General features: G+C 49.4%; 1 protein-coding gene and 1 long non-coding RNA gene across 6 annotated transcripts in view; both read right to left on the bottom strand.

The window, feature by feature from the left end:
* Atp11a (ATPase phospholipid transporting 11A) overlaps window positions 1-12,774 on the bottom strand; it is a 110,033-nt gene that overhangs the window by 95,521 nt on the left and 1,738 nt on the right. The window lies entirely within an intron of this gene.
* The window catches only part of LOC116068923, a 28,035-nt gene that overhangs the window by 13,988 nt on the left and 1,273 nt on the right, over window positions 1-12,774 (bottom strand). The window contains exon 2 of one of the 2 annotated variants that reach the window (XR_004109754.1): window positions 6,023-6,143. This is a non-coding gene — a long non-coding RNA (uncharacterized LOC116068923). Of the gene's footprint in view, window positions 1-6,022; window positions 6,181-12,774 lie in introns of both variants that reach the window. The other variant, XR_004109755.1, reaches the window with a different exon arrangement.

Raw genomic sequence — 12,774 nt, 5'->3', positions numbered from 1 at the left:
GTGAGGTGCTGTGGTCTGCAGCTGGAGAGGATTTAGTGCACTAAGAAGGCTTCAAGGAAGCGTTCATGGACACCTGGGTCAAGCCAAAGGTGGGTACCTATTCTGCACAGGTTCTAGAAACATCAACAGGGGGCTGCCCCTTCCAGACTGCACAGGAGGTGCTCGGAGCCGTGACACCAGCTAAGCATCTCACACTACTCCAGCTCCAGCACGAGTCTCTACTCTTCAGTTCCACACAGATGCTGAGGAGAGAGGGAGGGCTCCATGTCTTCCTGCCCTGCCCTGCCCTGCCCAGGCTCTTCCCCTCTGAGGTTGATTCTTAACAAAGCAACAATATGACACAATTTTCCCAACTATCTCAAGCCATGTAACACTGTTCTAAGTAGTAAAGTCTCAATGCCAACAACAAAACTTTTAAGTGGCTTTGGGGCCATGGGCCAGGTGCACAGTAGCTCTCTCCCTGGTCCCAGGCGACACATGCCTGGAGAACTCCCTGGTCATGTAACCAGGGCCTTGGGGACCTCTATAGAGTCTCAGCACGTAAGAGCACTTGGCCATGACCCGTCACTTATGAGTTAGACTCACTGCCAGGACTGGCTCAGAACTGGCCTTCTCTCTACCACTGACCAACTGGCAACAACCTCCCTCACCATGGTTTGCAAACCATGGATTCCTGTGACTTCAGGGCAACTGAACTGCAGGCTGGAAGATGTCTCCCACTTGAGGTCCTGCTTGCCCCCTGCTGAACTTCTTCCAGTGATGCTGACCATGATAGGCTCAGGCACTCTACCCTTCCCCTCCCACCCCCCCACCCCCCCGTTCCTTCCTGATTGCTAAAATTATAGCAACGAGTTGACTGGAAGTTTTCTTGTGCCGTGGAGGCTCCCACAGGCACCGAGAGGAGACAGGAAAATCCCAGGGAGTTATTTTCTAGGGAGTGGCTGCCTGCCTCCACCGAGATCGTTGCATCCTGCTGGAAAAAGCCAGTTTTGCACCAGTCAGATATAGAGGTGACTGCTGTGTATTTTAAGTGTGTGTTGGAAGGAGTAAGACAGGCAGAAAAGGCAGGTGTTGCCCCAGACCAAACTTAAAAGCACATGTGAGAGTCATAGCTTTCCAGATGGGTCCACCAGGCCTGTAGGTGTAGTTTAGAAGACATGGTCTCCTGGCTGTCTCCAAATAAAACTACAGAGTCCATCACACCACTGGTGCCAGTGTGACTGCCTTGCCATCGACCTTGCCACCCCATTCTGCCAAGGCAGCTGTGAGCTATGTGAACAGCTCATCCAGGCCCTCTCTGAACCCCTGATCTTAGTTCTAGGGAACTGTGGGGACTGGTGGGCAGAAGGGCTGGACACCTTTAGCAACTGCAGGCCAAAGTCAGTTCCCTGTGACCAGCCACAACTTCACTGGTAAATCCTGTGGGGCTGGACAGCACACAGCGCCCAGGTGTACCTGCAATCTCACCCTTGAGGACAGCCCCAGACTGTGAAGGAGGCAGAAGGGGCAAGGTATCTACACAGAGCCTGAGCCTGGAGGGTTTGCTCCCTACAAAGCTGCCCTGCTTCCTGTCATCTTCCTTCTTAAACTGGATCCCTAATAAAAACTTTGTCTTTGTTCTCTGGAGCTGAGGTCCAGACCTCACACTGACCTTCACCTTTGTTACTGACCTTCACACTGAGATGTGAACCAAATTTTCTCCCCTTTAACCTGCTTATCAAAATCAAATCAAATCAGATATAAGGAATGCTAAGTTCTCTACACAACTCAAGTCTCAAGGCATCCAGCACACAGGATACATTCCTCATTAGGCACGTCAGTCACAGAGCAGCCAACCCCAGTGAGAAAGCCCTCAGCTGGGCAAGCTGCGCTGCGTGATGGGGCCTCCCTGGCTACGATGGAAAGTGCCCACCAGACTCAGTTCAGTTCTGAACCACAGAAGTAATGCTGTCACCCTCACTCTTCTGAATGCCACATGGCTTCTAGCCCAACTACTCAGTGTTATAGCAAGTTTCTTATTCACACACATGGACAAACACACACACAAACTTACTACGAACAAGAGGACTCAGAACTTTTAAAATAATACCTTCCTTTAAAAAAAATTAAAGTTACGAAACAGGAAAAAAAAAAACACTTCAATTAAAGGACAGGAAGCTAAACAAAACAAAAATCTCAAAGCAGCCTAACACTGTTCTCTCAGAACAACAATTTTACTAGTAAATGTAATTTTAAATGTAATTAAACCCTTTCTTACTGTTTCTTTGTATCATAAAAGAGTCAATGTTACAGATTCAAAGAAAAATGTCTTCAAGCCAAGAGTGACTAGAAAGGGGTTTTGGAAGACTCCATCACACAGAATGCCAGAGCTCCAATTGCTACAAGTGTGCTTAGAAAAGACACAAGAACCTCCGCCAGCTGTGACATAGCAGTGACTGCCACCAGGCTCCCGAGCTGTCCCAGCTCTCTCTGATATCAGGCGTGCCTCTCTAGGGCATCTCCACTCACCACCCACAGCCCAAGAGGGCCACGTCAATGACCTCCACATCATTTCTTTCCCACCTTCACATTTAGGTGATCACTGGGACCTTGCAAAACTACACAAAAACCTAGCTGAAATCCTCACAGCAGCAGCTTGCTGTCCCTAATCCCCTGCTGAAAATAGGCTGAGGAAATCCTCTTTCCCTGAGCACACGATATTAACTGTTATGGCGCGTCCTCCTCCAGGCAGGAGGACAGTACATGGAGCCACAGATCTGAGGTGGGAGACCGAAGCCTACACAGCTCTTTCCTAGTCCTCCCATGGGGCCTAACACCTATGGCAAGCAGTTTCTTGCCCTGGCCTCGGTTCACACTTTGCAGAAGTTCTGGGTGCTTCCAGCCACATGAAGTTTCCAGGCCTGGGATTTAGTGTCAAAGCTAAGGGGATTTCTGCTTTAACAGGCCTCCTGCTTTGTTTTCAGTCAAACGGTTGTAGTTTCCAGAATTCAACATCCATGAGGGCCCAGACAACACCTGACTAGAAGAACCATGCTGATGATGTCTTCTGAAATAACAGAATCATCAAGTGACAATGAGACTATAGTTCTTTAGGCACACTGAAAGCGGACAAGAGCTAGCTCGGGGCTTACACTGTGAGGATCTGAGGGCTGTGTGTGCAGGTGCACTGTGACTTTGCTACTTCACTTCCTGCTCACCTCCCAACAACCAATCCTAATTCTGCTGCAGAAAAAACATGAGCCTGAATATGAGAAAGGTAGCAAGCCTTGCCTCTTACTGGCCTTGCCTTCTACTGACCACATGACCACGGCTCTATTAAGTCGGTAGGCCCAATCCACTTTGTGACGTAAACAGCAACATCTGTCTGGTCAATAAGCCAGATGCTATGCATCTGGACAACACAAACACCACAACAATGTGTTACATTACTGCCTTGTCCCAACTCCTTCTGCCTTGCCAGACCTGCTAGAGGGTAGGAAAAGAAGATCAAGTCATTAGATTACAAGCAATAACGGTGAATCACCTATTTAGCCCCCCCACACACACACACACGCTCACACACATACACACACACATACATACACACATACTCACACATGCACACACGCTCACACACATACACATACTCACATACACACACACATACACTCACTCACATACACTCACACACATACATACACTCACACATTCACACGCACACACACACTCACACACACATTTACACGCACACATACACACACACACACACACACACACACACACACACACACACACACCGCGTAGTCTAAGCTGGGTCTTCCCAGACTTTGTAGAATGTGCTGATTTCCTGGGTGACAAAAAGCAAACCGTTTGTGCTTGGTAAGGCAGTGTGTCTGAACACTGTCTACACTGAAGCGCCTGTACTGCAGTGTGTGTGAACACTGTCTACATTGAAGCTCCTGTACTGTGAGCTGCTTCAGGTTCTGGAGCCCTGGTAATGTGTAACTCTACTTGAAGATTAGGCTGGTAACAAAGCTCTCACGATGGTGGCATCTTAATTTGGAAGGGCCAGTCTCTTTTGGGCAGATAGGGACACAGCCCAGCCTTCAGACCCTTAGCTTCCTGCTAAGGTCAGCTGTGTGGGCCGAGGTCACTGAGGGGGTATGACACCAACTGCAGTGTAGGCTGTGGGCTGAGGTCTCTGAGGGGGTACGACACTGACTGCAGTGTAGGCTGTGGGCTGAGGTCACTGAGGGCATATGACACTGACTGCAGTGTAGGCTGTGGGCCGAGGTCACTGAGGGGGTATGACACTGACTGCAGTGTAGGCTGTGGGCCAAGGTCACTGAGGGGGTATGACACTGACTGCAGTGTAGGCTGTGGGCCAAGGTCACTGAGGGGGTATGACACTGACTGCAGTGTAGGCTGTGGGCCGAGCTCACTGAGGGCAATATGACACTGACTGCAGTGTAGGCTGTGTGGACCAATGTCACTGAGGGGGTATGACACCAACTGCAGTGTAGGCTGTGTAGGCCAAGGTCACTGAGGGGGGCATGACATCAACTGCGGTGTTGCATATAAGCTGTCAGGGCACCAACTGCTGACAGAATTGGCAAGAGGCATCCCTCGAGGTAACATCCCAGACACACGCTGGTTTCCCTCTCGTACCCATCCTTAATTGGTGTACTTAGCCATCTAACTTAGATGCCCAAAAATGGCCATTTCAAAAACTGTATCTGCTGATCTCAGTGGGTGAGACACCATCCAAGAGACTGAAACAGAGCTACTACAGAAACTCCTTTGGAGCCTCCACACAAACTCTAGCTGGCCTGCTCAGACGTCACCTAAAGAGGATGAGTTTAGTTAACTGACAGCTGTGGGGCCGACACAGGCAGCCAGAAGAAATCTGTACCAGCAAACAGTCACAGGCCAAAGGGCTTTGCACCTCACTCGGCATGGGACAGGGACAGGAGTCCCAGAAATGGAGTGGACAGAAAAGACACTTCCAGGGATAAGGATGATGCTTCTGCAATAAACAGAGGGAAAGCAATAGTCGGGGCAATGCGGGCGCCTCAGGGCTCACATGTCATTTTCACATAGTGTTTGATGCACTTCAGAGAGAGGCAGCTTCCAAGAAGGGTCCTCACTGGTACAAAGTGTCCTGTGTCAGTGCGCAGATGTCAGGCCCTAAACATAGATGGGGTCCACGGCGTGTGAGGTCCCAACTCTGCTCTGTCCTCAACCCCGGTCACTGCTGCCACTCCATCCCCTCTGCAGCTCTCAGCAGTTTGGTCTGGAGTTGTTTCTTGGACTTTTCTCTCAAGCTACAGGAGACTGGGTCTGCCCTGCCTTCTGACTCTGTCTCTGTAGTGTATTGCATAAACCAAATAGCAACCAGAATATTCCTCGGGCACTTGCAGACAAAGCCAAGCCACAAACATGTTTTCACAGAGGTGCAATGTCTTGACTAGTGCCCTAGGATTCCCTGGGTGAGACAGGTCCCATGAAGGGAAAGGACATGAGGCACAGAAATAACCCATCAGTGACAGTGAAGCCATCACATCTCTGAGGCCACGCTGGACACCACCTGCCTATACACTATGGAGACCACAGCGGGTTGGTACCATCAGCTAGGACATGTAGATATGTAGAGTCCCTCCTCTACATATACTGAAGAGAGCACCTTGAGAGATGACTTCTCCAAGGAAAGGGATCTACCACCTATCAACAGCATGGCTAGTAGGTCCCAGTGTGCTCACATGTATGTTAGGGGCAAGGGACCACAATGCTCTGGGCCCATTCCCCACCTAAAGAGAGGGTCATCTCACTCACTTGCCTGTTCTGCCTCATATAAGGCCCATAAACCCATAAGCACTCCATTACATGGGCAAACCCAGTGTTCTTGTAGAGCACAGTGCTCCTTCCCGCAGGTGTGGAGATCACTTCAGGAGAAAGGCTGCCGGCTGCCGTATGACAGCAGAGAAGGTTCCCTCTGCTGGGAGAGCTAACTTTGGGCCCAGATCCATCTATCCATCTCTCTCACCTGGGCCTTTTTCTCCTTTGTCTGAGATGGGCTCAGTGGGAGGGGAGCAGAACCCTTCTGGCTTTTGATCAAATTCAGTTTCCACAGGACAAACCTTCTCTTAAAAATTTTAATCTTCCAACTAGGAAAAAAAAAGCTGTTTTCATTTCCGTTTCAAGCTGAAAAAAAAATTCTTTATGACACACACTTGCATTTTGGTAAGCAACTCTAGAGGCACTTTACAGTGAGTAACTGATCCTCAGATCTGTACCCCAGGGAAGCAACTGCATTTGCCATCTGGCTCTTCTTTAGCCCCCTTGGGAGATAAAATGAGCTCAAAGGCCACCTGGACACACCTGAGAGCCACAGAGAGTGACTCACACACAGAGCTGGAAGGCTAGGACCATGACATCATTTGCCAGGTGAATGAGGTCAGGACTTGCAGAAGCACAGGTGTTCTTGCCAGTAACACCTTTGTTTGTGAAAAATTATCCATACCCGAATCACAAACTGGGCCAGGCACAGTGGCTCTCAGCTCTCTTGTGAGGCTGAGGAAGGATTTCAAAGCAAGTCTGGGAACATGGGCCAACCCCATCCCAGCACTCGGGAGGCAGAGGCAGGCAGATTTCTGAGTTCGAGGCCAGCCTGGTCTACAGAGTGAGTTCCAGGACAGCAGAGAAACCCTGTCTCAAAAAACCACACACACACACAAAAAAAAATACTGGGCCATGTGTAGTGGTGGCACATACCTTTACCCCAGCACTCAGAAGGCAGAGACTGACGGATCTTTTTGAGTTTGAGGCAGCCTAGTGTACACAGAAAGTTCAGGCCATCAGAGGCTACACAGCAAGACCCTGTCTCAACAAAAAGAAACCCTTGGATTGGGTCAGACTCTCAATGGACACCAACCCCAAGTGCTGATGATCCTTTAAAGTCTAAACTAATGCCAGATGAGCCAGGCACCATGCCATCTTCAGGAAGCATGGCCTATCCCCCAGAGCAGCAAGGTTCAACCCCAGGAGGGTAGTTCACTCTCTAGGAGTGTAAGTCAACAGCGGAGCTGAGCACCTTGATGTCCAATGTGCATAAACCTCTCTCTCTATAAACATCCAAAGAAGGGGTGTGGTTCTGACACCCACGAAGGTTAAAACTACACAAACAAAGTTCCATATGGCAAGTATCAGAAAGAGTGGAGGTAGTTACTACAGATGTTAGAACAGACCTGTAAAAATACGTCTGTCTGGCTCGGTGTGTTTTGTGTGGGGTCTGCCACTAACAATTCCTGCACATGGAATGAGAAGAAGCACTCAGCTACTACCTGTAAATGTCAACTGCTCCTTACTCCACTTTAAACCAGTTAAGGGACTGACAGTGGAGAGAGTGACTAATGGGCACAGCGTTCACATGCCAGGTCCACCAGGAGCCCTGGCCACCAACTTCCACACCACTTTCCTCTTCAGGAGGTACAGTGAGAGGGGCCTCCCTACCTCAGAGAGAGAGAGAGAGAGAGAGAAAGAGAGAGAATATACACACACAGGTACATGCACAGGCAGAGAGAGATGTAAACCCTATCAGCACACTAAGAACCTGAAAAGCTGCATGCAAATTATTTTACCCTCATCACATGGGGCCCAAACCAGAAAAGCCTGACTCCTTATCAGTGGGTGAGAGACAGGTCACAAGCCAGAGACAGGCCAGGCAGCTCAGAACAGCCCATACCTGCATGGGCAGCTGCACCCATCAGTAGCAGGGCCATAAGGAAAATAATCCATCAGTACTCTGGAAAAGTCAGAAAGCAGGCACTCACCTACATCTAAGTAGTCAAGATGGCCAGAAAGTCAACTACCATTCTAGCCACCGAGTCTAACCAGTGGAGGGCCATTGAGCTGCCTGATCCAGGACCAGTTCTTCTAAGACCCAGACCAGAAAATCCTTACAAAAGGGTCAGAGTTAACTCTTGGGAATTAACAATTTAAACTCCATGGAGACCTTCAGAGCTTTGCTCTTGAAACCAGGTTCTGAGAGGGTGCTGTCCCCCAGGCCCTGAGGTCCAATGAACTAACAGAAGAAAACTGGAATCAAGCCCCAAGAAGTCAGTCAGGTAGTCAGTGGGGCAGCAGGAGCCTGGGAAGGCACAGGATATCATCAGAGGCACGAAGGAAGGCTGAGAGCCTGGCAGTGCTCCCTTCAGAACTGCCCCACAGCGCTTCCTCCAACCACAGCTAAGAATGGTGAGCGTCAACCATCAGAAGTCACAGAGCAGCTGTACAGAGGCCTAAGTACAGGATCCCTGGCACACACAGGATCCCTGGCACACACAGGGAGGTTATCTCCTCCCAAGATAAGGAGCAAGAGAGACAGGAGGAGTTAGTGCTGGGGCCAGGGTCCCAGCAAGGGGAGAAGAGTTCACAAGGCACATAAGGATGCATAGACAAGCAACAAGGGAGGCACCAGGCATCAGACGCTCAGTCCCCTACAACCCCCGCCCCCACAGCCTCCACACTGCCCTTTTTCTCCCCTGGACACACTACCCAGCCCAGACTCAGTCAGTCCCTAAGCCCTCGGGATGCTGCCCAATGGGGCCTGCTAAATCAATGTTATGGTCTGGATATAAAGGCTCATGGCTTGGCCCCCAGCTGCCAGTCAGTCATGGGAGACAACTGGACTATGAAGGCTCTGACCTGTTCAAAAGAGTAATATGTTAATGAATTCATAAATACATGGGATCACTGGAAGGTACTGGAAAAATTAGGTGACTGAGATTATGCCCTCAAAGACAAAAACAACCTTGTCTCTGCGATGCCTGGTTCGACTTCTGGCTCATTTCCTCTCCTCTCCCACTTCTTTCCTGGCTACCTACCAAGAAGCAAGCCCTTTGATCTTCATGTAATCCCACCATGATGTCCAGTGGACCTTGTTTTCATGGTCTGAAACCATAAGCTAAAAATGTACCTTCTTCTTTCAAGTGTTACCTGTGATACCAGAAGGAGATCACACCCTCCCAGTCAGTTTGCTTCTCCATTCTGAGGTGGCTACCCAAAAATGGGGATCTCCGTCTCTGACACAGGGGTGATTATGGAGACCACCTGAAGACACTGTAGTCAGGTGTGAGGGAGGGATACCAGTGAAGTCAAGAAGATCCTAGGATGAACACCCAAAGAGGAAGAGGGCTGGGGTGGGATCCAGAGTACAGACTACAGAACTGTCTCCATCAGAATGGGGTCTGTTGTCCCAAACCAGGGAGGAGGCCAGGACAGAAACAGCAGAGCTGTGCACAGGGGTATGGCATTCGGTCTGCTTCCTCTTCAAACAAACACTCAGGCAGGTTTCCAGCTGCCCATGAAGAGGGAGTGCAGCTCTGCTGAGAAGCAGACAGCACATGTGGGAGGACTGCGTCCTAAACACTGTGGGCAGCACTGGCAGTCCTTGCTTTACCGACCAGGACAGTTTGAAGAAGCTAACCAGCAGCCCCAAGTACCCACCCAGGTGGAGACAGAGACAAATGTGAGTGAGGACCCAAGGGACAGACACCTAGCCTCCAGAGCTCTGCATCCACCCTGAGCTCCTCAACCATCAGCAGCCCAGTCAGGCCAAAATAGTACTACTCAATCTTGTCATATTTCCAGTGCTGTAAAAATGGCTTTCTATTGATTTGTATTACAAATAAATAGCACTCTTACCTGCGTTTAACTTGGTTAAAAGAACATTTGTAAGTCTGAGACATAGGAATCTTGCACCCAGCCTGTCTGTGTCAAGCGGAGAGCGCAGACCCACAGCAGTCTGTGTGTTCCAATCGGAGCCAATCCTCAAGCAGGATTCCAGGCAGTGAGGCACTACACGTGCCTGTTAACAGTCACCCCATCTCAGCTAACTGTAAACTGAGGACAGTGCTCTCATTTCTAGAAACGTAACTGCCTGGAATGATACAGGCCTCTTTCCCCTGGGTTATTCAATTCAGTCTCCGGCATGAAATAAAAGCATTGAGGACTGCTTGTCCTAATGAGCAGACATTCAGTAGGACAATGGAAGGCTTCAGTGCAGGGAAGAGCATTACTTATTCAACCTTTAACATTAACAGAAAAGTTAAATACACAGCTGCAGAGATTGCTCACAAATGCCCAGTCCCAACACAACAGCCTCTGAAGGCAGGCAGGCACTGGACAAACCTGCCTAGCTGCCGCCTTGTTAAATGTGTGTTAATTATAAACTTTACAAGTTCATCCTATAGATTGCCTCCACTGTGTTGGACACGGACCATCCATTAGCTTGGGGGTTTTATGCCTAAGGAATCACTTATTTCAAATACCAGAAGGCCTTGGTGGTTAAGTGGTTTCACTTTGTATCTGGGAATATGGACTCTAGGGGGCTGAACAGGAAGGCCTGCTTCCCCAGAGCTGGATTAGGAGCAGGAAATCCAGTGAGTTAAGTCTCTTAGAACAGACAAATTCACAGTGAACCCAGATGTCCATGGTACAAACCACTTGGTAATAAAAATGAAGAAGCCAGGTGTAGTGGCATACGCCTTTAATCCCAGCACTCGGAAGACAGAGCCAGGCAGAGCTCTGTGAGTTTGAGGCCAGACTGATCTATGTACTGAGTTCTAGGATGGCCAGAGTTACATAGAAAAACCCTATCCTAAAAGAAGGAGGATGATGAGAAGGAGCGGGAGAAGAGGATGGGGAAGGAAAAGAGGAAGAGAGGAGGAAGGAAAAGGAGAAGTAGGAGGAAGAAGAGGAAGAGGAGAAGAAACATGCATGCTTACAATTTTCTAAATTTTTGGAGAAGTATAAAGTAAATGCTTGAACTCCTCAGGAGCCGAAAACTGTCTTTTTCTAATAGCCGAACTGTCTTTTTTCTAATATAAAGAAATGTAGGGACTGGAGAGGTGGCCCAGCGGTTAAGAGGCTGCTCTTCCAGAGGTCTGATTCCCAGCATGCCCATGTGAGCTCATATGGTCTGTAACTCCAGTCCCAGGTGATCCTGACCTCTGCAGGCATCAGGTATGAACATGGCATGTTTACATATGTGCAGGCAAAGAGGCCATTCACATAAAATAGAATGAAAAGGAAGTCTGAATGAGCTAGCCACGGAGGTGCTGCCTGCCATTCCAGCCACTGTTGGGGGTGAAGCAGGAACACCCCACACTTAAGACCCACCTGGATACAGAGAGTTCAAGGCCGGCCTGAGCAACTTAGGGAGAGCCTGTCTCAAAGCAGGAAGTCAAAAGACCTAGGGCTATAACTCAGAGGTAAGCATGTGCCTAGCATGCAGGAAGTCCTAGGTTCAATCGCCAATTGTCACCAAGAAAGGAGGTAAAGGGAGAGGAGCCTCAGGCTTTCCCAAGTTATCTGACTGTGTGCGGGTAAACGTGTTGAGCCTCTCTGGGAGGCAGAGGCTGACAATCCATAAAGCCTAATGAATGAAATCCAGGCCCTAGCACAGAGACACATCACTCAGACATGACAAAACGAAGCTCTTGACCTCCAGGGATTTGAGGGAAAATCAAATCCCTTCAGCATGAACAGGGGGCAAAAAGGAGGGAGGGAGCCTTTGTGAGGAGTCTGGCCTGGAAAGCTGGCCCTACATAACCTCTGCAACTGTCCCTGCTTGGCCAGCAGCAGCATTCCACATCTTGCTTTAAATTATTTTATCTTTGCCAAGTATACAAATCATACCCACCGCCAATTCATGCCCTGCCCCCCCCCACCCCCTGGCAAGAAAGCTCTGTAGGGAACAAACCAACCATTAAATACATTGGTCGGTTGGCCAGTGTATTCAATCCCAGCACTGAGAAGTCTGAGAGGCAAGCAGATCTCTATGAGATCAGGACTAGCCTAGACTACATAGTGAGATCCAGGCCAACCAGAATCACACTTAGGGAGAGTCTCTCAAAAAAGTAAAAGTTTTTGAAGGGTTCCTGAACTCCCTCCCCCCGACACCCCAGTATAAGAGTGCTCAGCTAAGCTCTCACTGGTAGCCTGGGCTAGGGCCTGCCCAGGGCCCCAGGGAACCTTAGCAGTGGGTGCTGATAAACGTGTTGAGCCTCTCTGGGAATCCATGCTCCATCCTTACCCCTTTTCTAGACTAAGACACTCAATCTTCACAAGGTGGCAAGAACACCATAGCAGGACAACCCTAGCAAGCAGGCACAGCAGGCACAGCAGGCACAGCAGGTCACGGCTACAAGCAGAAGGCCTTCTTTAGCCTCTGCTGGAAGGCTCCACAGCTGCTTCCTCTCAGAGGGTCACCCACAAGACCTGCACTCCTCACCTCACATACCTAAGAGGACGTGTCATTGGCTCTACATGTGTTCCTTAAAATGTCTGAGATGCATGATATGACTTAGACTACATCTGGAACATCAGCTACCACATGGTGCATGAGCTGTGCACTCGGCTATGCGACTGGTCAAACATACAGCAATGTGAAGTGTGGAGCAGACTAAAACAGAGTTCTCTCTTTCATTTACCTACCTGTACTCACTGCTGGGAACTGACCCAGGACAAAATACCTATGGCAGTGTTCTTCTCCAAGGGCTGATGGCTCCATCTTTAGCAACCTCTGGCCTCAGAGGGAGCTAGAGTGCTTTTACTGATCTCAGGAATTCTGACTGTGTGTAGGCAGCAGGCTACAGAAGAGAGGCTCATTTCTGTAGAATCAGTTGCATAAACCATGAGATAAGAATATCCAATATCGGGCAGGGCATGGTGGTGCACACCTTTAATCCCAGCACTTGGGAGGCAGAGGCAGGTGGATTTCTGAGTTCAAAGTCA

This window comes from Mastomys coucha, unplaced genomic scaffold, assembly GCF_008632895.1.
Source record: "Mastomys coucha isolate ucsf_1 unplaced genomic scaffold, UCSF_Mcou_1 pScaffold22, whole genome shotgun sequence".
NCBI classification, from domain to species: Eukaryota; Metazoa; Chordata; class Mammalia; order Rodentia; family Muridae; genus Mastomys; species Mastomys coucha.
Note: the sequence above shows the minus strand (reverse complement) of the source record. Positions and strands in the feature narration are given on the sequence as shown.